This window comes from Pongo abelii, chromosome 4 (assembly GCF_028885655.2).
Source record: "Pongo abelii isolate AG06213 chromosome 4, NHGRI_mPonAbe1-v2.0_pri, whole genome shotgun sequence".
In the NCBI taxonomy this organism is placed as follows: domain Eukaryota; kingdom Metazoa; phylum Chordata; class Mammalia; order Primates; family Hominidae; genus Pongo; species Pongo abelii.
The window spans coordinates 105,620,485-105,643,538 of record NC_071989.2 but is presented as its reverse complement, the minus strand read 5'-3'; the positions used below and the strand labels follow the sequence as shown (position 1 = coordinate 105,643,538).

General features: G+C 36.3%; 2 long non-coding RNA genes across 2 annotated transcripts in view; both read right to left on the bottom strand.

Moving 5' to 3' along the window:
- Positions 1 to 13,352, bottom strand: part of LOC112133480 (uncharacterized) — a 77,418-nt gene extending 64,066 nt beyond the window's left edge. Inside the window, exon 1 of the long non-coding RNA XR_002915151.3 lies at positions 13,111 to 13,352. This is a non-coding gene — a long non-coding RNA (uncharacterized LOC112133480). The remainder of the gene's footprint in view (positions 1 to 13,110) is intronic.
- The window catches only part of LOC112133515 (uncharacterized), a 298,342-nt gene that overhangs the window by 121,602 nt on the left and 153,686 nt on the right, over positions 1 to 23,054 (bottom strand). The gene's annotated exons all lie outside the window — the stretch shown is intronic.

Below are 23,054 nucleotides of genomic sequence, written 5' to 3'. Positions count from 1 at the left end.
ACATTTTCTTTATCCATTTGTTGGTTGATGGGCACTTAAGTTGGTTCCATATCTTTGCAATTGCAAATTGTGCTGCTATAAACATGTGTGTGCATGTGTCTTTTTCATATGACTTCTTTTCCTTTGGGTAAATACCTAATAGTGGGATTGTTGGATCGAATGGTAGTTCTTTTAATTATTTAAGGAATCTCCATACTGTTTTCTATAGTTGTTGTACTAATAATTTACAGTCCCATCAGCACTGTAAAGTGTTCTCTTTTCACTAAATCCATGCCAACATCTATCGTTTTTTGACTTTTTAAATTATAGCAATTCTTCCAGGAGTAAGGTGTTATCTCATTATATCACTATGGTTTTAATTTGTATTTCCCTGATGATTAGTGATATTGAGAATTTTTTCATATGATTGTTGGCCATTTGTATATCTTCTTTTGAGATTTCTTCTATTCATGTCCTTTGCCTGTTTTTGATGAGATCATTTGTTTTTTACTTGCTGATTTAAGTTCCTTGTAGATTCTGGATATTAGTCCTTTGTCAAATGCATACTTTGCAAACATTTTCTCTCATTCTGTGGGTTTTCTGTTTACTATGCTGATTATTTCCTTTGCTGTGCGTAAGCTTTTTAGTTTAATTAGGTCCCATGCACTTTTTTTGTTGTTTTTGCATTTGTTTTGGGGGTCTTAGTCATGAATTATTTGCCAAGCCAATGTCTAGAAAAGTTTTTCCAATGTTATCTTCTGGAATTTTTATGGCTTCAGGCCTTAGATTTAAGTCCTTGATCCATCTTTATTTGATTTTTGTATAGGTGAGAGATTACAATATGGTTTTCTTCCTCTACTGGCTTGCTAATTTTCCCGGCACCATTTATTGAATTAGGGTGTCCTTTCTCCAATTTACATTTTTGTTTGCTTTGTCAAAGATCAGTTGGCTGTAAACATTTGGCTTTATTTCTGGACTTTCTATTCTGTTCCATTGGTCTATGTGCCTGTTTTTATACTAGTGACATGCTGTTTGTGTAACTATAGCCTCGTAGTACAGTTTGAAGTTGGGTAATGTGATGCCTCCAGATTTGTTCTTTTTACTTAGTATTGCTATGCAGACTCTTTCTTGGTTCCATATGAATTTTAGGAATGTTTCTTTCTAGTTCTGTGAAGAATGCTGATGGTATTTTGATGAGAATTGCATTGAATCTGTAGGTTGCTTTAGGCAGTGTGGTCATTTTATACAATATTGATTCTCTCTATCAATGAGCATCGATGTTTCCATTTGTTTGTGTCATCCATGACTTCTTTTAGCAGTATTTTGTAGTTTTCCTTGTAGAGATCTTTCACCTCCTTGGTTAAGTATATTCTTCAGTATTTTGTTTATTGATTTATTTTTGCAGCTGTCATAAAGGGATTGAGTTCTTTATTTGATTTTCAGTTTTGTTGTTGTTCACATATAGCAGTGCTACTGATTTGTGTACATTGACTGTATGCTGAGACTTTATTGAACTTGTTTATCAGATCTAGGATCTTTTTGGATGAGTCTTCAGGTTATACAATCATATCATCTGTGAACAGTGATAGTTTGACATATCTTTTCCTGTTTGGATGCCCTTTATTTCTTTCTTTTTTCTGATTGCTCTATCTAGGACTTCCAGTACTATGTTAAATAGAAGTGGTGAGAGTGGGCATCCCTGTCTTGTTCCAGTTCTCAGGGAGAAGGCTTTCAACTTTTCCCCATTCAGTATGATGTTGGCTGTGGGTTTGTCATACATGGCTTTTACTACTTTGAGGTAAGTCCCTTCTATGCCTATTTTGTTTAGGGTTTTATCATAAAGGGATACTGGGGTTTATCAAATAATATTTTTTGTACCAATTGAGATGATCATATGGTTTTTGTTTTTGATTCTATTTTTGTGATGTATCACAGGTATTGACTTGTGTATGTTAAACCATTCCTGCATCCCTCATATGAAACCCACTTGATCACGATGTATTTTCTTTTTGGTATACTGTTGGATTCAGCCAGCTGGTGTTTTGAGAATTTTCACATCTATCTTCATCAGGAATATTGGTCTGTAGTTTTCTTTTTTTGTTATGTCCTTTCCTGGTTTTGGTATTAGCTTGATACTGGCTTCACAGAATGATTTAGGGAGGATTCTCTCTTTCTCTATCTTTTGAAATGGTTTCAGCAGAATTGGTACCAATTCTTGGAATGTCAGATGATATGATTCAGCTGTGAATCCTTCTGGTCCTAGGCTTTTCCTTTTTAGGTATTTTTTTAAATTACTGATTCAATATTACTACTTGTTATTGCTCTGCTCTGGGTTTCTATTTCTTCCTGATTTAATCTAGGGATGTTTGTATATTTTCAGGAATTTAACAATTTTCTCTAGATTTTCTAGTTTGTGCACATTAAGGTGTTCATAGTAGCCTTGAATGATCTTTTGTGTTTCTGTGGTATTGGTTGTAATTTCTCCAGTTTAGTTTCTAATTGAGCTTATTTAGATCTTCTCTCTTCTTTTCTTGGTTAATCTCACCAATGGTCTGTCAATTCTGTTTATCTTTTCAAAGAACCAGCTTTTTGTCTCATATGGCTGGCTTTCATTAGCTGGCATTGGCACTATGGGGAGTGGGCGTAAAAGACCTCTGGATCTCCAGCTGTGTGATATTAGGGCAGAAGGATAGGAAAGACAGAAAAGATTAAGATTAAAAGATAGGAAAGAGAAACGAAGAGAATTAGGACATATCAGTGGTTCTAAATGGCTGTCTAATATTTTCCCTCTAAGAGCCAAAATGAATAATGCAAATTTATCTTCAGGGCTTTTCATTCACATGACTTTGAACACTAAAAGAAGTCTTCTTAGCTGAGAGCTGCTGCCATACCTGCTTGACAGGATCTGAAATTCCTTCAGTGCACTTTTCATAGATGCCAATGTCCACAGGGCCAGGTGGGAAATGCAAATAAAAGCAGCAGTGTTGGAGAAAGGAAAGAGCAAGACCAGCATTTCACCAATAAAAAATATATTATTGGAAGAAAGCAAAAAGAGGGCTTAAAACAGCTGTCTTAGGTGTATGGCCCTTCCTGCAAATTACTAGCTTTGGCTGATCACTTTTAGAATTAAAATGAAAAAAAAAGACAGCTATGTAATATCACACTAATTACATTAAAGTATTTTAAATTACAGACATTTTACCCAGGAAAAAATTTATATAGTTTGTCGGCCAGGCGTGGTGGCTCAAGCCTGTAATCCCAGTACTTTAGGAGGCCAAGGCAGGCAGATCACTTGAGGTCAGGAGTTCGAGACCAGCCTGGACAACATAGTGAAACCCTGTCTCTACTAAAAATACAAAAATTAGCTGGGCACAGTGGCATGTTCCCGTAATCCCAACTACTCGGGAGACTGAGGCAGGAGAATCAGTTGAACCCGGGAGGTGGAGGCTGCAGTGAGCCGAGATCACGTCACTGCACTCTAGCCTGGGCAACAGAGCGAGACTCTGTCTCAGAAAAAAAAAATTATATAGTTTGTATAAAATATCTTCATTTTTAAATATTGGCACCTAATTCAAATTACGTTTACACTATTATGTACCAATATCAAAGGATACAAAACTTAGAAAAGAGGAGTAAGTTCAAGAGATCTATTGTACAACATAGTGACTGTAGTTAATAACAATGTATTGTATTTCTGAAAAATGATGAGAGTAGATTTTAAGTGTTCTCACTACAAAAATACTACATAAGGTACTGCATACATTAATTTACTTGATTTAGCCATTCCACAAAGTATATATGTTTCAAAACATCAAGCTGTACACAATAAATATATACAATGTTGTCAGTTAAAAAATATGTTAAACAATAAAAATACATAAATATAGAAAAAGATCAAGTAAGTTCAGTGAAAAAGATATTGTTTACCAAATATGATGCATATTCGTATGGCAAGTTGCTGTTTTGTGGTCCCTGCTTTAATAAAAGTTTTTAAAAAATTATTTTAGTCAGAATTAAGTAGCTAGAAAATGCTAAGAGATTTAATAGAGGAGAATGAATACGTTTCAGTCTGAATATAAATGACTACCAATCCTTTCCTGCTTGAGGACATATATTTAAAGAATGAGAAGGGAATGGAGAGATGGATATTATATAGAAGAAAGGGTTACAGAGAGATGTTGAAGACTACAATAACTAATTGGTAGCTTTCACAATTATGCAGCCAGTTATTTGACCCTTCCTCAACTCTGTGTGGGGCAAGGAGTAAGAGCTGGTCCAGAGTGAGGTTTGCTTTTGTGTAGGGTGCACCCTAGCATCTTAAGAAAAAGAGGTCTCACTTTATAATCACTTCATGGCATATTTTGTGTCTGTAAATATTCCTGATACTAAAATATTTCACTCTGTTTTCCAACATCCAATTACATTTAAAAGAAGTTCCACCAAAAAATAACTGAAGCATGATCTTTGAGAGTTTATCTAGTCACAAGTATTTTTAAATGCTCCACAGACAATTATGAATCTCACTAAAGTTGGAAAATTATTGCCCCATAACTTCACGAGATTAAACAATCAATGTAAAGCTCACGGGGTATAATGCAGTTGTTCCTGCTATAAAGGACTCATGAAGTGGGGAAGAAAGAGGTTACTGGGAAAAACAAGGCGGGAAGGAGTCCCTGGGTGTGAAGAAGGACATAACATGAAGGATCAAAGTACTTCCCCTTCTGCCACCTGCCCTCAGGTCTCCTGTATGTGTACATGGTCTTTTTCACAGAGTCCAAATTTCCAACCTTTATCATTCACACTGCATTCTTTTAGCCCACCTCCTTGATTTGACACTTCAGCCTTATTTTCTCATGGTCTTTCTCACTGTAATCAACTTCTTCTATTTAACCATCTCAGTCATTCCCAACTCATCATTTTTCTAAAAACTTTTAGAAACAATTATCCCATTTTAATATTCCATAACTTGATCATGGTGGTGGCTATACAACTCTGCGCGTTTGTCAAAACTCATAGAACTATATATCTAAAAGGTAAATTTTATGATATGTTTAGTATACCTAAATATACCTGACTTTAAAAATAAAGCATATTTTTTAATGTTCTATTTTCAGTCCCAGTCACTTCTTTCAGACTCTACAAATAAAAGGGAGAAGAGAAGAAACAGAAAAGAAGTGAGCACAAATTCGGGAAGGCTTATGAAAATAGCGTACTATATGTGTGCTATGGTATACCTTTACCAAGTTGAGTAGTTAATGTAGCTCTTATTTTAATCTCAAATTAGGACTGTTGGCACAACCAGTGGAGTATGGCTAATAAAGCATAAATTAGGGAAAAAGTGGTAAGGATACCTTTTTACTTTTTACTATTTTACAGTTTGAGGTTCAAGTTTTTCCTGGATAGAAAGAAAACAAAATAATCTTTTTATCATTGCCAACTTTTTTAGTGGAGAAAAATTACTCTTTTTAAGTAGAGATCAACTGAAGTCTGCCTTTGACAGTAGACCTTCCCTTAAGGTCTCATCAGTAGAGCTCTTAGATGGTCAAAGGACAATACAATTAGCAAAGTTTGATAAACATGCTTCCTCCTCAGAACTGTTTCATTAAGTGCTTTTCTCACGAGAATTATAACGAGAACCGTGGAGCTATAGTAGCAGAGATTGGGGGTAATGATTCATCAGGTTATGGAGCTCTTACAGAAGTCCAATCCCATAAATTTTCTTTAGTACACTCTCTTGGCTGAGTTTTAATTATAACAGGTCATGTTAACTTGATCAATGTTTCTAAGTCCATGGAGATACAGAGCTAAGGTACCAACTGGAAATATTAGTTTAAATCTCATTTGTGTCCACATACTCTTATGATAAATTGCTAACGAGATTTCTTAATATTAGAATTGTTTCTGTTGAACACTTCGGTAGATTTGTTTTGGTGCTTGCCTTCTCTTTTCCCTCTGTGTAAGTCAATATTTTAAATCTATACTGTGCTTTTATTTCTCTTGTGCCCTCATCTAGTAGCAACCTTATTTATAGGTTTTGTGTCAACAACTGCCTTTATCTCCCAATAGCATGGCATCTATCAGAAGAGAGAACTGCTAACACTCCTACTGACTCTCAATGGAGAATTTTCCCTGTTTGGTTTCTCTTCATAATTAGTAACTCCACTCATCTATGTTTCACAATTGCATTTCAGATGGTCTGGGCTAGGGTAATAGAAATAAGAGGAAATGTGGCTACCTGGCTACCCAGCTAAATGGTGGCTTTGTAAACTGGAAAGTAGATAGTTTCTGATATCATGTGATTTTCAAATCCCGGAAAGACTCTTCTTTTCCAAACTGGCTCCTTATTTATGAAATTTCTTTCACTGGTCATCTAACTTCATGGAACTTCAAGCTAATCATCTTTCAACTCTTGAATACTTTCCTGCACATCTGTGCTTTAAGATCTTCCAGAAACTATAACTTCAACATTTCAGATATTTGTTGAAAAAGCTTTTAAAATTAAATAACTTTAAGGAGAAATATCATTCATTGATACCTTAATGTGAATGAGTTTTACATTAGAAGGTAGAGTGGAATGAGGGGGAGAGAAATAGAAGATTATTTTGCAGTTCAGAAAGGGTTGAGTTTCATCTAGGATATAAAGGCTCAGGTTAACCAGAGGTCTGTTTATCTCACACTCATTCTTAACTTTAAGATTTATATTTTTTTACTGAAAAAAGCATTTATACATAAACAACAGATAAAACCTGCAGGCTAAAGGGAAGAAGGTCCTCATGTAAGAGGCCTGGTGTAAGAAAACGGGGAGAATATGTTAACCATTCAGAAAGTTTTTGAGCGATTAAATAGTGTATGGCATAAAGATCCAGAAACAACAAACAGGATAGAATTCTTATTAAGATTGTGAATCCAATGGGATTCTTTTTCAGATAATTCAGGTACTGTTTGGAATAAAGTTTTCAAAAGTGTCCATAAAGGTTAACAAATTAGTTTTGATTTGAAATATCACAACCATTTTTTCTTGCTTTCTTGGGATTGAGGCTGAAAGAGTTTCATTGCATTTTCACTAGAAATGAGCTCTTTCAGTGTGCTCTTTTAAATGCTATTAAGGGCTACCTATGGTCTGAATAATCTATTTTTATGAGAAAAAATAATATATGGGTAAGTTACCAGATAATGGGTTTTCAGATCTCCATTAACAGCCATCTGCCAAGATTTCATGTTACTACTTTAGTGTCTATGTTTAGGACACTGTTTAATGAATCAGACTAAGTGGCAGCTCAGTTTCACAATCTAGGTCATGTGATCACAACTGCGGAAGAGAGAAGTGGGCATCCGACCCACAGAGAGGTCCTTTGCCACCATTTCCCTGCTAATTACATCATACATAAACTCTCTCAATCGAAAAGCTCTGATGCAGGTTTTTTTGAAATACTTGTTTGTTTCCACCTGCTTTCATTGGAAGCAGCTAAATATGAGTCCTCAAGCTAAAAATCTGAAAATTCTCTTTGATTTTCCTCTATTTCTCATCTTTCACTTCCTAACAATTGCCAAGTCAATATAATTTCATCATTACTTTCTTCTCATATTTTATCACTACTGTGTTTAAGAAACTTCCCAGTATCAATGAAAAAAAGAAATATTTATATACATATATTCTTATACATTATATATATGTTACTATCATTTCTACTACTTTTGGAGCCAGATAGGTCACTTCATCCCTTCACGTATCCAGCACCCCAGACATGCTAGGAGACTGTCTGGTACCATTGTTGGTTCTTTCAAATCTTAATTCCTGCTTTTCCCTGGGCATGAAAATTCATCTCATCTTGTCTGATTATTGAAGTCATACTCATGCTTCAAGACTCAAGACTTTTCATTAAACATTTCAATGAACAAATCTCTTTCATGTACCTACTTGAGCACATTAGGCTGCGTGCCAAGTGCTGGGTGCTCACATGTGTGCTCCTTTGTCAAGTCATCTCCACACTTCTACATCAGAAATAAAAGTGACTCATAAGTGGAGTTGAACAAAGAGAACACATGGACACAGGGAGGGGAACATCACACACTGGGGCCTGTCGGGGAGTGGAGAGGCTAGGGGAGGGATAGCACTAGGAGAAATACATAATGTAGATAACAGGTTGATGGGTGCAGCAAACCACCATGGCACGTGTAGACCTATGTAACAAACCTGCACATTCTACACGTGTATACCAGAACTTCAACTATAATATAATAAAGAGTGACATTTTCTGCTCCCTTCCAGCTCTCATTTTACCTTGACTTGTGTTAGTTACCTGTTCAAATGCTTGTCTTCTTCATTGTATTGTAAGCTCCTAACAGAATATGCTTAAGAACTACTATGATCCTTTATGTATGAAGATTCTTTTGTTGAAATAATAAAGGAATTAATGGATAATGATTAGAATGTAGGTGAATGGACTTCTTGTTCCAAATATAGATTAGACACTCAAGTTTACGACTCCTACATCCCACTAAACACTGAATGATTGTAAAGTTATTAAATAAAGAATAAATTCATTAAAACTCTGAGAATGGAAGGAAGTGGAAAATTGAACTAAGATTAAGGCACATTTCAGGAAAAAAAGAAAGGTTCCCATGGGAGAAAAATGCAGCAGAGGAAGGAAGTTGTGTGTGTGTGTGTGTGTGTGTGTTAATTTTATTTGGTTTTTGTTTGTTTGTTTCTCATGAATAAATTCTGCAGTGTTGATAAATATAACAAGTCAGAATAGGAGACAGGGCACAAAATGAGATGATTGATCAAAAACTGCAATTGCATAAGCTACACAAATCAGTGTCCCAAACAAGTGCAGTAGTCATGTTTACCCCCTGGGCTAACACCAGAAACATACTAACTAAGGAAATTGAGCGATCGATACGGGTGAAGCTAGAATGTTCTAAGACTGGAGAGTTGTCCCTATTTCAGTTATCTATTACTGCATGATAAAATGTTCCAAAAGTTAGCAGTTTAGCTCATAAATATACGGACCAGGATTGGGGGCAGTGAGAGTTTTCCACTGCACAAGGGTTATTCAGTCAGCTGCAGCTGGCTTGCAGCTAGGCTGGACTAGAAGGTCTGAGAAAGCTTCACTCACATTGCTTTCTCAGTGCGCCTCCACGTGGCAGCCCTCTCTATACATGGCTAGCTTGGGCTTCTCGATAGCATGATGACATTGAAACAGTGGCTCTTCTCACAAGTCCATCGGCTTCCAAGTGGTAAAGGCAGAGGCCATAGACTAGACTGGGAAGTTTTATACGGTCACTTCTGCTATATTCTGTTGGAAAAACAGATACCAAGGAAAGCCCAGATTCCAGCAGAGGGGAAATAGACTTCATAATTAATGAGGTCAAGGTAAAGTCACACTGGGATAACAAGTATTGTGGGGACCAATTTTGGAAACACACCTTCTGCCTTCAGTCCACAAAAATTTCCTCTCTCATGAAAAACACACTCGTCACCCTCCCCCAAAATTTCATTCTATTACATCAGACCTAGGCTTGGGGACAAGAATTTCTTTATCTAAATTGGGTCCAGGTGAGAGTAAGTTTCTTCAGGTGTTATTCTTTGGGCATCTTATCTTCAGAGATGAACGGATAAAAAACTAAAAGATATTTTTCTTGACCCACACCCAACATATATTGGGAAAATAGAGACAGAATAACTGCAACAGCCCCTGTCATTCAAAAAAAGAGGAAAACAGGAAACTACACAGTAGTCAGTCATCCACAGCAATTTTGAAATCCACCTAGCATATGTTGTCAACCCCTGCTGCTCTGGGGAAAATAAATGTACAGTGATTAAAGTCCAGCTCTGCTCTCCAGAAGTGGGTCTCCTGTAAGTGTAGCTATACCATGTTGTTGTACCATGTTGCAAAGACATTGCCCATGTTTGCAGCTGAGTGATTTTCTCAGCTTGTTTCCTGTGTATGAAAGTTTGGGGGCCCATAGGCCTCACTTCATTTTGAAATCTCTTGTCCACTTCAGTCCAAACTGGTACAGTTTCTATAAAAGATATGTCTTTTCTATACATTGAATTATAACCCACTCCTTAGACAAAAGGACATGTGCCCCTCGGCTTTAGTTTGTGAATCAGGGTGCATGGGACAAATCATTTGATATCCTTAGGTGCCCTTTATTCAAGCAGAGATCAAAGCAATATACCACTAAATTTTTTTTTTATTTCTTCACAAAGCATCTTCCAGGAAGATCTTTGACTTAATATTGACCCCAAAGCCACATTTTACAGGCAGCACCTTGGATTTAATTTTGGTTCTGCATCTATTTCCTAATTTGGAGACTGTGCCAGCTGGAGAAGCTGGGAATGAGACATAGTTTTATTTTCTAACCTGGCACGTCCTAAGTTAAAAATAGTTCCTGTAAATTCTGCTTGAATGTGAAACAGCTCCTTTTTTGGTTGATTTCTCTCACTTTATAATAGACAAGTAAAAGAGGTCAGTTAAAATTTCCAATATTCTCCCTGGAAACTTCATTAGCCATATCCACTCAAAGGCTAGGCTTCTTGTGGGCTGCTCACAGCCACTATCTGAGTGTGGTAGGATAATAAGGTAGGCCCCTCCATACAGTAACAAGTACATCTAAAATTAAAGAGTTGAAACTACAACCATTGTATTTTGTTTGTGATGCTTTGGATTGTGATTTTGGGCAGAGCAGTGCTTCTGCTCTACGTATTTTTGTCTGGGATCAATCTCTCAGCTGGTAACTGGGCTGGTAACTGGGCTGGGCAAAAAGATCCAAAAAGGCTTTGTCTGCATGTTTGTCATCACCATGATTCTTCATGTAGATTTTCTTTCTTTATGTGGTTGAAGTGATTTTCTTCATGGTCATCTCAGGGCATTTAGACTTCTTTCATGGCATCTCATTTCCAAAAACAACAACAACAAAAAGAAGCAAACAAACAAAAAAAGCCTTCTGAGCAAATGAAAAAAGCCTTATGAGCAAATGACATGGAAAGAAATTGCATGATCTAAACCTCAGTCTCATACGTTACACGTAATCATTTCTGTTGCATTCTTTTGACTATAGCAGGTAACATGCCCAGCACAGATTTCTGCAGAGCAGAAATAAACTCCACATTTGTTGGGGGCATGTGTGGCAACCATGAAAGTGAATTACTCGGCTGTTCAACAACAGAGACGGTGATTGGTTGACATCTCCAGCTGTTGCACTCTGACTGTACCACCATAACACACTCAAAGACCACACTTCCTGCTCTCTCAGCCAATGACTGAGAGTGGCAGGAACACAGAGGCAGGCTCATCTTACAAGATGCAGAAATTCTTTAACATGCTACTTTGTCCTGAGAGCTTCCCAAGAGCCTGGCATAATCTTTCTAGGAACTGTGCTGCCGTCTAAGATGACCTATTCTACCTTCCTTCCTTCCCTGTCTTCACAGAGGTAAGGCTTGCCTCATGGTCAGAAAACTCTCTGCACCTTATCTTCCTTTCTCCCCTGTTCCTCTAATGTGTGTTTTCCCCAATTAATGTCTTGCACCTCTAATCTTGGTATCTCCTTCTCAGGGGACCCAGACTAACCCAACCTGAAAAGGTCACAACAGAGCATGTGGGATGAGACCCTGTTGTGGTTTGCACACTAAGAGAACCGAAAGGTTTACCTGAAACCTCACAGTCAACATACCCTGCCAATATAGAGAGCTATCAGAGAAGAAGTCAATAAAGCAGAAAAGACCCATTAATCTACCTAATTCTTCATTCATAAACATGAATAAACAGCCAAAACCCACCAGACACTTAAAGTGGAGCAGCATCAGAAAGGCAAGGCCTATGTTAAACAAGATAAAATACTGTTTTCCAGAGGAAGTGTGGATGAGAACTTTCATCAGAATTTTTCTTTCCTGTGTATTGTTTTTGAAAAAATTAAGGATATACTTCTATAAACTGAAAAATAAAGGAAGAAAAGCAGGGACAAATATTATGGGGGAAAACTATCTAGATCCTTTAGGGTGGCCTAGAAGGCCTTCTGCAGGAAGGGCCTGCATTCATTTTCCAGTCCTCAACCTCACGGCTGGTCTCCACACATCCTGGTGCATGACCCTCATTAAGAGCTTACAGTTTTCTCCAAGATCAGAGCTGTTCTGAGTCTCAGTGTCCCAGCTCCTCTCTCACTGCACACATGCTCAGATATGTATGTCTTGAAGTTGGAATTAGATAAACACTACACTCACTGAACTCTGTTTCTTCTTCTTCACCTTTTCCTCTCTTCTGGATATTGTAGAAATTTCTATACAAGCCAGAATTCAAGAGACTACAGTATTCATTTATATTATATAACATTTTGTCTGAGACTTTAAAAATTGAACGTCATGATAAATGTGTTCTCATGAACTCAAACTGTGAAGATTCAGTCTCTTCATCAGTAATATTAGTTTTATTTTATGTGTAAAAAAGCAGATCAATGTGGCTTCACAGATATTCAGCATTTGGGTTATATAATCTTTTGTTTTTAACATTTTCTTATACTTCTTATCTCCATGGCATAAAAGTTGCCCTCCTGAATCAAGTTCCATCTACCATTTCCAGAATAGTTCATATTTTTTTCTGGTTCTTAGTAATACATTGGTTAGTTGGTCTATGTTCCTAATGTTGGAAGGGAAACAATGTAAGCTTTTTATTTCTTTGACTATAAAAGGAAGTTAACTAGAGAAATGGAAATGGAGAAATTATTCTAAGTCAAAAATACGACAGTGGCTAATATTATTAGTATGGCTTTAAGTCCTATCAAATGAAAGTCTTCTCTAGGTATGTATTATAAAATGACGGGCATAACATGAGGAAGTTACAGAGTGGTAAGCTGGACAGCTAGAAGGTATTTGAGCTTTATTACTTTCCCCTTAAAAACTGGAAAAGTACCAAGACAGGCCATTAAAACAGGCAGAGTGAGAGAAATAAGCCATTGTCTTTATAGAAATGCACATATTACTTTTATGAATATTATTTTTAAAGCTGAAAGTAAAGAACATCAAAAAGAAATTAGTAAAGACCATCTGGACTTGGCAGAAGCCTAGGGATGTGCCTTCCTTCCGTCTGAGGTGAGGTTCCATGCTCCAGGAACCATAGCTGTCAGTCGTACCTTTCTGGCTCTTTGTGTCCATCTGTCATATGCAGTCAGGACTAGAAAATCGCCCAGGATCCTTGCAGTCCACAGTTTAAGAACATTATGAAAACTCCAGTTGGGCTGAATCATTTCCTTTCATTTATTTCAAAGCTATGGTTAGATTCATGTAGGTGCCATTCGAAAGTGCGGTCTATTCAACCCATACATATGAATCAGCAGACTGCCTCTAGCAACCACACTGCAGTAGCCATACTGTCCACAACCTCAATTCAAATTCCAATGTTATACTCAGACAAAAAGTGCTCTTCTTTTTTGCACTTAAATATAAGAGCAAGCTGGTAGAGTGGAAAAGAACACGTTTATAATCCGAAAAATCCTTATTGTTCTAATTAGCATATATACATAAACATGAATTCATCTCAATGTATGACACCTAATTTATGAGTAAAAATGCTATGTGAAAGTTCCAAATATGTATTCAAGTGAAATGTTTTACATATTGATACATTTTATTGTTTTTTAATTATTCACGTATAAGTGATTTGGAAAATGATTTGGAAAACATTCAGCATCTTAATGGAAATAAATACCAGAGTTTTGCCTACAGGGATGATTTTATATTGAGAGAGAAAGACAGAGAGAGGAAGGAAAGGGGAAGGAAGAGGAGGGGAGAGGAGGAGAAAGGATGTGAGAGGAGGCAAGGAAATGGGAGGGAAAACTGCAGTGCCTGAAGCAAGTCTGTCATGATTCTTATTCCCACATAATTTTAAAAAGCACTAACAGTTGTGCTTTTTATTCAATAATTCATAATGACTTTACAATTACCTGTCTTCTAATTTTGCCTTGAAAGAGTGTGTAACTAAAAGAAACAAGGGTGGCATTGGTGAAAATAACACAAAAATATACGTTTTTAAAATATTACATACATTTGAAATCAAAGAAGTGAAAATGCTTAAGAAATCTGTTTATGCACCGAAATCTATGTGCATAAGAGCACATGTAAAAAATAAGGCTGTGATTCCAAGTTGTGGTTTAACATCCAGAATTTTATAAGGTTATTAAGTTGTACCACAGTATCTATTAAGTACTGACCTTTGCCACAGAAACTTGGCATGGACTGTTTTCTTTAGGAAACAGATACAGCAAGAGAGCCTCTGGTTTCTGTTAGATTTATACAGAATATTGAGCTGATCAAGCCATGTTTATGGTAACTGTCCAAATATAGACTATAAAAAAAATGATAAATTATCCTTAAAGTGGAAAGTCTGAGTGATATTAAGTGGCCTGAAAATTTAATTTCATTTAAACCATTCTTAATGAACTTCCTGGTGATTAGGCAATTCTTTGCTTTGTTTACCCTATTAGTGTAAGAAAACTAGGAAAATGTCATAATGATACAGGAAATACCAAACATACCATAAAAGAAGACATGGACTCTGGATGAGATTTGATGTATGGTATCATTTTTCTGCTTTAAATTTTTCAACAGTAAACTTGGCATCTGTCCAATACTTATGATTTTTTTCTAATGTATGTGCAAAATCATTCCATTCTCACAAGTATCTGATGAGGCAGCCAGCATTATTATTCCCATCTTTTATATAAAAACACTGTGATACGGAGAGGTAAACAACTTGTCACTAGTCACACAGCTTCCCAGTGGCTTTGTCTGAAATATCTTTCGTAACACACAAGGCCCATTCTGATGTCGTCTCTGGTACATATATAATTTTTCTGGTACATATATGTGGCCTCTGGTCTCCTCAAGAGCCAGGCTTCCCTTCTCTTAAAACCCTGCCTGTCACCATGCTAAATTTCTTCAGTTCTTTGAACAAATGATACCCTATTAGAGAATAATAAATTATTTCTGCCTTCATCTTGCAATGGTTATAATAATATTGAATAATTGTTCGATATGAAATAATACCAGATGGATTTGTCTTTCTATATAGCAACTTTCAATTAATAGGTCAGTATTTATTATGTTGTCTCCTCCTTACCATGCTGAGATATAATAGTATAAAATTAATGAATTAGAACATATTTAGAAAAAATACAGAAAAAGGAACATTTCCATTTTCTTGAGTGAGTGGCAAATAACTCTACAAATCCAAAGTGTGAAAGAAAGCATTAGTTGATATTTATCAAGCCTCTAGACATCAAAAGAAAGTTTAGTGTATGGAAGAATAATTAAAAGACTAACTAGATCTCTGGAAGCAAAATATATCCTAGCAATTCCCAGACATAATTCATCTTGAGTGTCATGCATGACTTATAGAAATGTTAATAGAATAAACTGATTTCTGATTGCACCAGCAAGCCTACTTACAGAATCAGATACCTTTAAATGTTTTAATATCTATGGCTGATGTATGTCAACTTCCTAGAAACAATTTCAAGTTAGCAAGTATTTGTATGAAAGACCTCTATATTCTGGGATAATATGTCCAAAAAAGGGAGCCAGCACTCTGAGAAAGACAATATTCAAGAACAGCTGCACATAATAATAAATCCTCACCAATGTGCTACATCAATTATTTTGGCTTAACTGAGTCATCTTCCTCTAACTCCCGAAAATGAAGAGATATTGGCAGTGACTAGAATGACTCATAACCACAATAACACATTTCACAAACATTCTCAAGAGCTTGAGCCACAATTCACAAGATAACAGCTATTAACATGTAAACCAAGAGTCCCTTATAACAGAGAAGCCAGACCGTAAAAAGAAGTTGAATTATACAACATTATACTGGTCAATACATAAATGTTTACAAGTATCGCTTTGGCTGTTTAGTTTATCATTGCTTTAGTTTCAAGATGAGTCTTTCACTTTTCAATCTCAAATTAGGAAATCCTTTCATTCTCTTTTATTCTTTTCTGAAATATCCTTTTAAAATGGTTTTCCTGGTGGTTTAAATTCTGATATTTTATATATTTCTTGGGTTTGCAGTCTTAAATATTTGAAGACATTACTATACACTTGGTCTAAGAATTTTCCACCTAAGAAGGAAATATTTATTTCAATTTAAAGTAATTCTTTAGAATCCAATGACATGGAGGATTATTGTCACATGGGAGGAATCAAAACCTCTGTCTAATACATCAAATCTATAGTCACCATATTTTCTTCAAACTATCTAAATTATTATGTATTTTAAAACATTTAAAATCAAATAAATCTGTAATGAATTAACATTTTTTTTCCTTTTTTTGGATCTAAGAAGATTTTATTTGAAAAAATAACATTGCAATAAATCAAATCAAATATGGGCTTTCTATACAATATCACATTTTTAATTTTTAAAATCAAATTTTTAATTTCAAAAATTTATAGTTTTATATACACACAGTATTAAAATAATCAAAGTTATAAATGAAAAAGTCTGTTGAGATTATAAAATGGGTAGGATAGAACCAATATACAACCTAGTATATAATATTAATTCCTACATATGGGCTTCTCTACATATAGTCCATTTCTCCTTCCAAATCCAAATCCTTCCAAATCTATCAAGCATGTACCCTGGGAGGCTGATTGATATAGATGACACAAATCGTTTTCTTTACCCCATGGCTTCCCCAGTAGTAGGCACTGGCAGAAAAGTGGAGGGAAAATATGGTAATCTGAATGATGTTCCCTCAAAAATGTCCATATTCAAATCCTCAGAATATGTGAATGTTACCTTACATGGCAAAGGGGACTTCGTAGCTATGATTAGGTTAAGGGTTTTTGATATGGAGAAATGATTCTGCATTATCTAGTGAGCACAATCTAGTCATAAGTTTCCTTACAAGAGGGAGGTAGGAGGGTCAGAGTGAGAGAGAGAGTGAGAAAGAAGGTGTTGTGAGGACAGAAGCAGAAGTCACAGTCAGGGAGAGACATGAAGATGCTACACTTCTGGCTTTGGAGACAGAGGAAGGGAGCACAAGCCAAAGAATGCAAGTGTCCTCTAGAAGCTGGAAAAGGCAAGGAAGCAGACTGGCTCCTGGAGTCTCCGGAAGGAGCACAGCCCTGCGACACCTTGACTTTTAGCCCAGCGAGACCAATGGGGGAGTTTTGACCATCAAGAACTGTAAAGTAATAAACGTATGTTGCTGTCAGCCACTAAGTCTGTGAATATTTATTACAGCAATACCAGGAAACTAATACATAAACACAGGGTAGTCCTTCCCTCAGCCCCTTGTCTGCAGATTAACCATGAGCTGAACGAGTTCCTCTACTGAAGGCCAGCTCTGGTCAAGTGGCCCTCTCCATGCAGCTAGCTTCTCTGGGATCTGCAATCACTCTATGCCTCCATTTTTAGGCCTCAGGGCCACCTGCACTTGTTAGTTTCTAATTAATCCCTTGTTAGTTTCATTAATCCCTGCCCAAACCTATGTAAGTAAGCAAACTGTCTAATTACCTGAATTTCAGTGTGATATGTTTCCTGCTGAGACGCTGAGACCCTGCAATATGCAACTAAGTCTTGAATGGAAACTCACTCAAAGCTAGTCCTGCCAAGTATTCCTCTATGTACTTTATTTATGTGTGCATTATGTGACACTTTTCATGGGATTCCATATTCATCTGTTTAAATCCATTCATTTAACATACATTTTTGATTGCCAACTATGTGCCAGCCTTCATGCTGGTTAGTGGACATACAATGTTGAACAAAAGTAGGCAAGGAGTTGCCCTAATACAGCTTACAATTTTATAGAGGAAGGCAGACATTAATAAATGAATCACAAAATAAATGTAATATTGTACGAGTGCAATAAAAGAGAAGTGCTATAAGAACTTAGAAAGAATTTTCCTAGCCAGGAAGGCCAGGTAAGACTTATGTGAGGAAGTAACATGTAATTGAAAAGCTTAGGATAAAGAGGAGGAGGAGGAGGAAGGGCCACATCAGGCAAGGCAAAAATATGTGCCAGATCACTATAGCCGGAAGCAACATGGTGAGTATCAGGTCATGAAAAACAGACTGCAGTGGATGGGACAGACAGTGAGGCAGATACAAGACTGGAAAATGTGAAGAGGCCAGACTATCAATGTTTATGTTAATGAGTTTTCTGTTAAGTCTATATGTAATGGGAGTGGGGCAGATGGGTAGCAGTTTGATGTGTTTGATAAGGTCTGCTTTATGTTTTCAAAATATTATTCTGAAAGAAAAGTAGAAAACTCTTTGGAAGTAAATAGAGTATATTCATTTATACATTCATTTAGTCATCAACAAACATAACTGAGATTTTCTTAAGTAATAAGCACTCTTGTAGTTATTGGTAATATAAGGAGGAACTGGGCTGTCAAGAGTCCAGCCTTATAAAGCTGCAATTCTAACGAAGGAGACAGATACTTTGACAAGTATGTATTGAGTAGATACTATATACCAGTGAGTGCTCTAGGTACTCAGGATAAATCAGTGATCAACACAACAGAAAGCCCTGCCCTCACTGAGTGAACATTCTGGTAACAATAAATGAATACAGGTTATAATATGATGTAGTAATAGAATTTCATGTAGACAGAAGTGTTACAAAGGAAAATATTATAAGGTGTACTTATCAGGGTGGACATAGAAGATGTGCTGGGGTAGAAAAGATAGCAGGTGATTACACCATCTGAATAAAATAGAGAGTACCTGGAACAATAGTTTGAATGCCATGAACATAGAGTGAAGCAGTTTGATTCAATAAATATTTGGATGAATTTTTGCTGAGTTGGCAGCGGCTCTGGTATGAGAGTGAATAAATAGGAGGTTTTGAATATGACTGCTAGATGTTTGGGGTGATGCCATTCACAAAGATAGAGAACACTGGAAAAAGGCTAGGTTTGCATGAGAACATCATGTGTTTATTTTTATATGTGTTTAATTTGCACAACCTAGTTTTATACACAGATTTATTGTTTGCAAAATAGATCTGGTCCAGAGAGATGAATTTGTGAATGTTCTCATTGAAATAGTAAATGAATCCAGAAGAATAAAGATCATCAGGGGAGAAGCTATACATTTAAAGAGATTTTTATCTTGAGTAACTACACATTTAATTTTGAAATAAAGAAGGACAAATTTCCTAAGAAACCAGGAAGGTATGGTCACAGAAGGAGGAGAGAACAGTGTCATGAAATTCCTGAGAAGAGAGGGCTATAAATCTATCTGTCCTTCTGGGATAGTGGTTCATTGAAGATAAGTTTAGGTAATTCATTTTCATATCATTCCCCAGCTGCAGACACATGGCATAGGGGTATGCACATAGAAGATATTTAAAATAAACTATTTAAATACACATGTCACTATGTCTATTTACTCTAACTGATTGGTGCCTACACAGGAACGCTTTCACTCTGGTAGTACCAAAGTGGCTTGCATGTGGCATGCATGTGGCAGGCTCTCTCTTACTTCCTCTCTGCGTTTTTCTATTTATAGAGTGAAAAATAAAATAAATTTAAGCGACATTAAATGTTTAGAAAAATAAACATCCAGCAAGTCATTAAATGAAGTAATCATTTTTGTTTTAAATAATTTGCTGCTTTCTAAGACAGCAAATGCAATGAACTGAATATTTGTGACCCCTCCAAAATGTATATACATATAAATTCTATCTCCCAACGTAATATATTAAGAGGTGAGGACTTTGGGAGGTAATTAGGACATGAGGGTGGAGCCCTCCTGGTAGATCAATACTCTTATAAAAGGGACCACAGAGAGAGCTTGCACTCTCTTTCTACCAGATAAAGATACAACAAGAAGTCAGTAGTCTGTAACCAGAAAAGGACCTTTGCCAGAATTCAATTATGCTGACACTCTGATCTCGGATTTTCAGCCTCCCTGCCTCCAGAACTATGAGAAATAAACTTCTGTTGTTTAAACCCAAACTGACTAAAACAGCAATACAGAGACACTTTAATAATAGTAAAGAGGCTTCCCCAATCACCATTCCAGAATTGGGAACAAGCTAAAATTGCAATAAAGGCAGACAGTCCTTATGGTTCTTAAATGCATGCTTTAGAATTGCTCTAAATTCCCACTAGATTAGATAAAGATCTACCCTATAACGCTAATGTTATAACAACATCTCTGAATACTCTTTAAATCGAAATATCTATTTCCCCATCTATTTTCATGAATTGTTATGATAAAAATTAAATCTGTAATCTAGACCTATGAATGACATACATCTTGCTCACATAGTTAAAAGAATGAAAAAGTAAAAGAGGAAAAGCAGCATTAATTCCCACATACAGATGACAGAAAGGAGTGAGGATTTGGGCAGTAAATCTCTATTTGAATGAATTAGTTGCTTAATTTACCCAGAGATAAGTCAGTTAGATAGCTTTTTCAAAGAGCAGGAACAAAATTAGGTATAAGATTCCTGTCAAGTGCATCTTCAGCCAATTCCTTGATGTTTCCATCAGATATTTTGCAACCTACTTTCTTGTTCTAATTTTATTTTGTTGCTCAGAATCTCAGATCAGATTTAATGAAGATTTTTATGTGCTATTTATAGAAAGAAAGGGTGAACCAATTTTTATAAACATTCCATCAATAGCCAGCCTAAGTTACTCTAAGGACCGAGAAATAGGAGATTTTTTTGTGTCCATATGGGGAACTGAATGGCCCTAATCAGAAATGGTTTCATCAGACTAAAATTTAAATTGGCTAGAAGGGATAAAATTGGTAAGGTCGTAGGCCAATTCGGTGCATTTTCAGTCCACATATTTCAAACTGTAGTAAATAAAGAGGTCTTTAAGCTGGTGCTTGCATCAAGTAAAGAGCAAGATTGTTAGTTAATTTAAAAAAATGCTGGCTACTTATAACTCAGAGTGTTCAAAATACATAATGAGGATTTGTTTTGAGCAGGTATAGTAAGACATACAGACACAAAAACTATTGCCATGAGGAAAGAAGTTGTTATTACAGTCACAGTCTCCTAGAAACAGGTGGCACGGCGCACCTGCAGAGCCACATAGGGAAGCACTGGAGGGAGATGAGCAAGTGAAGAAAGAAGGGGACTTTGTGGGAGAAGCCTTTATTGTGGTTCCTAGTTTTCAAGGGAAGGAATGGACAGAGCAGGCTAAACACATGTTAAAATTTAAGATTGGATGACTTGAATGATTTCTGTAGAAGTCTGAGAAAAGGAGATGGGTGGGGGTGTGAATTCAGGGTGGATTGGCTTGCATATCAAAGGTATATTGGCAGGCAAGTTGGTTGTTATCTCTAGGAAGTAGTTAACCCTGGGAGAGGCAATTCTCTGTGTTTGCCAGGCTTCAAATGCCAGAGCACCAAGGATACAGAAAACGAGAAAATATACTTAAGACATAGAGATAAGAAAGAAAAGGAAGATCCTCTTTGCTCCATACCCAAGAAAATATACTTTGGCGTAAAATCCAAAAATTGGGATGAAGAACAAAGGCACATCAGAATGTCCATATCTGGCCATTTGTGGCTCACGCCTGTAATCCCAGCACTTTGGGAGGCTGATGTGGGAGAATCACTTGGACCCAAGAGCCTGGCCAACATGGTGAAACCTCCCCACATCTACAAAAAAATGCAAAAATTAGCCAGGTGTGGTGGCATGCACCTGTAGTCCCAGCCACTTGGGAGGCTGAGGTGGGTTACTTGAGCCCAGGGAGGTGGAGGATGCAGTGAGCCAAGATCACGCCACTGTACTTCAACCTGTCCAACCTGGGTGACACAGAGAGACCCTGTCTGAAAAAAAGAAAAGAAAAGAAAGAAAGAAAAGAAAAGAAAGCAAAAGAGAATGCCCATATCTGAGAAAGCATTTTCTGTAGCTACCTTCTCTCCTAAATTTTGTTCCTTGATTTCCATCCATACTGGTGACCCCAAACTCTAATCTTTGTCTCTTCAGCCCAGCAAGAATGCACTGCCAAGCTTAAACATTGTCCCCCCTGCCCCCAGAAACTATAAAATACTTTCAGGAGAAAATTCATAATAAATATGAAGCTCACCTCATGCACTTTAAACTCTTTCAAGGATTACAGCCCGGGTTTTCTGTTTTATTATCCTTTGAAGTCGAACAATTATTTTCTTTTGGTGTTATTTTCTTGTCCAGCTTTCATAATTTGCTATCATACATAAGTTAGTTCATTTTGACTTCTCATCTTCCTTTTTGAAAGACATTTTTCACTGGATATGATATTCTAGGTTATTTTCTTTCAATACTTTGCAGATATTATTCCAGCATTTTCTGCTTTCATTGTTTCATTGGAGTAGTCAGTTGTTGAGACAATTATTACTTCTTTGAAAATAATATTTTTTTCTTTCACCTCTTTTAATGTCTATTCTTTCTCTTTCCTCCCCAGGGGTTTTACTATGAAGTGCTAAGGTATGGATTTCTTTTTACTTATATTTCTTCTGATCCTTTAGGTCTTCTTGAATCTGTATCCTGAAATCTTTCTTCATTTTTAGCAATTATCTTCTCAAATATTCATTCTGTCATTTTCTCTCCTCTCCTCCTAGAACTCCAGTTGCATGCAATGTTAGACCTCTCTGCAACTCTTACTCTCTTTCTTTTCTCTATTTTCCATTATTTTGCCTCCCTGTACTTCATTCTGGCAATTTTCTTCAGTTTCATGCTTCAGCAATTTCTAACCTGTTATTAACTTTATCAATTAAATTATTTCTTTTGGTTATTTCGGTTTTTTTAGTTCTATACTATGTATTTGTTTCACATTGCATTTTTTTCTTCTCTACTGAAATTCTCAGATTTGTCTTTTAAGGCCTTTTTCATATTAAGCTAGTTATTTTAAAGTCTGTAACTGATAATTACATTATCTGAATCCTCTGTGTCATTCTTTATGATTGTATTTGTTTCTCTTGATTTTCTAACATGATGGCTTCTTTCCTTGCAGGCCTCATATTTTTTTCATTAAATGCCTGATATTGTATATAATTAATTATAAAAGTAATTTTTGAATCCCAGGTCAATGTTTTCTTCCTTCTTGAGAAGACTTA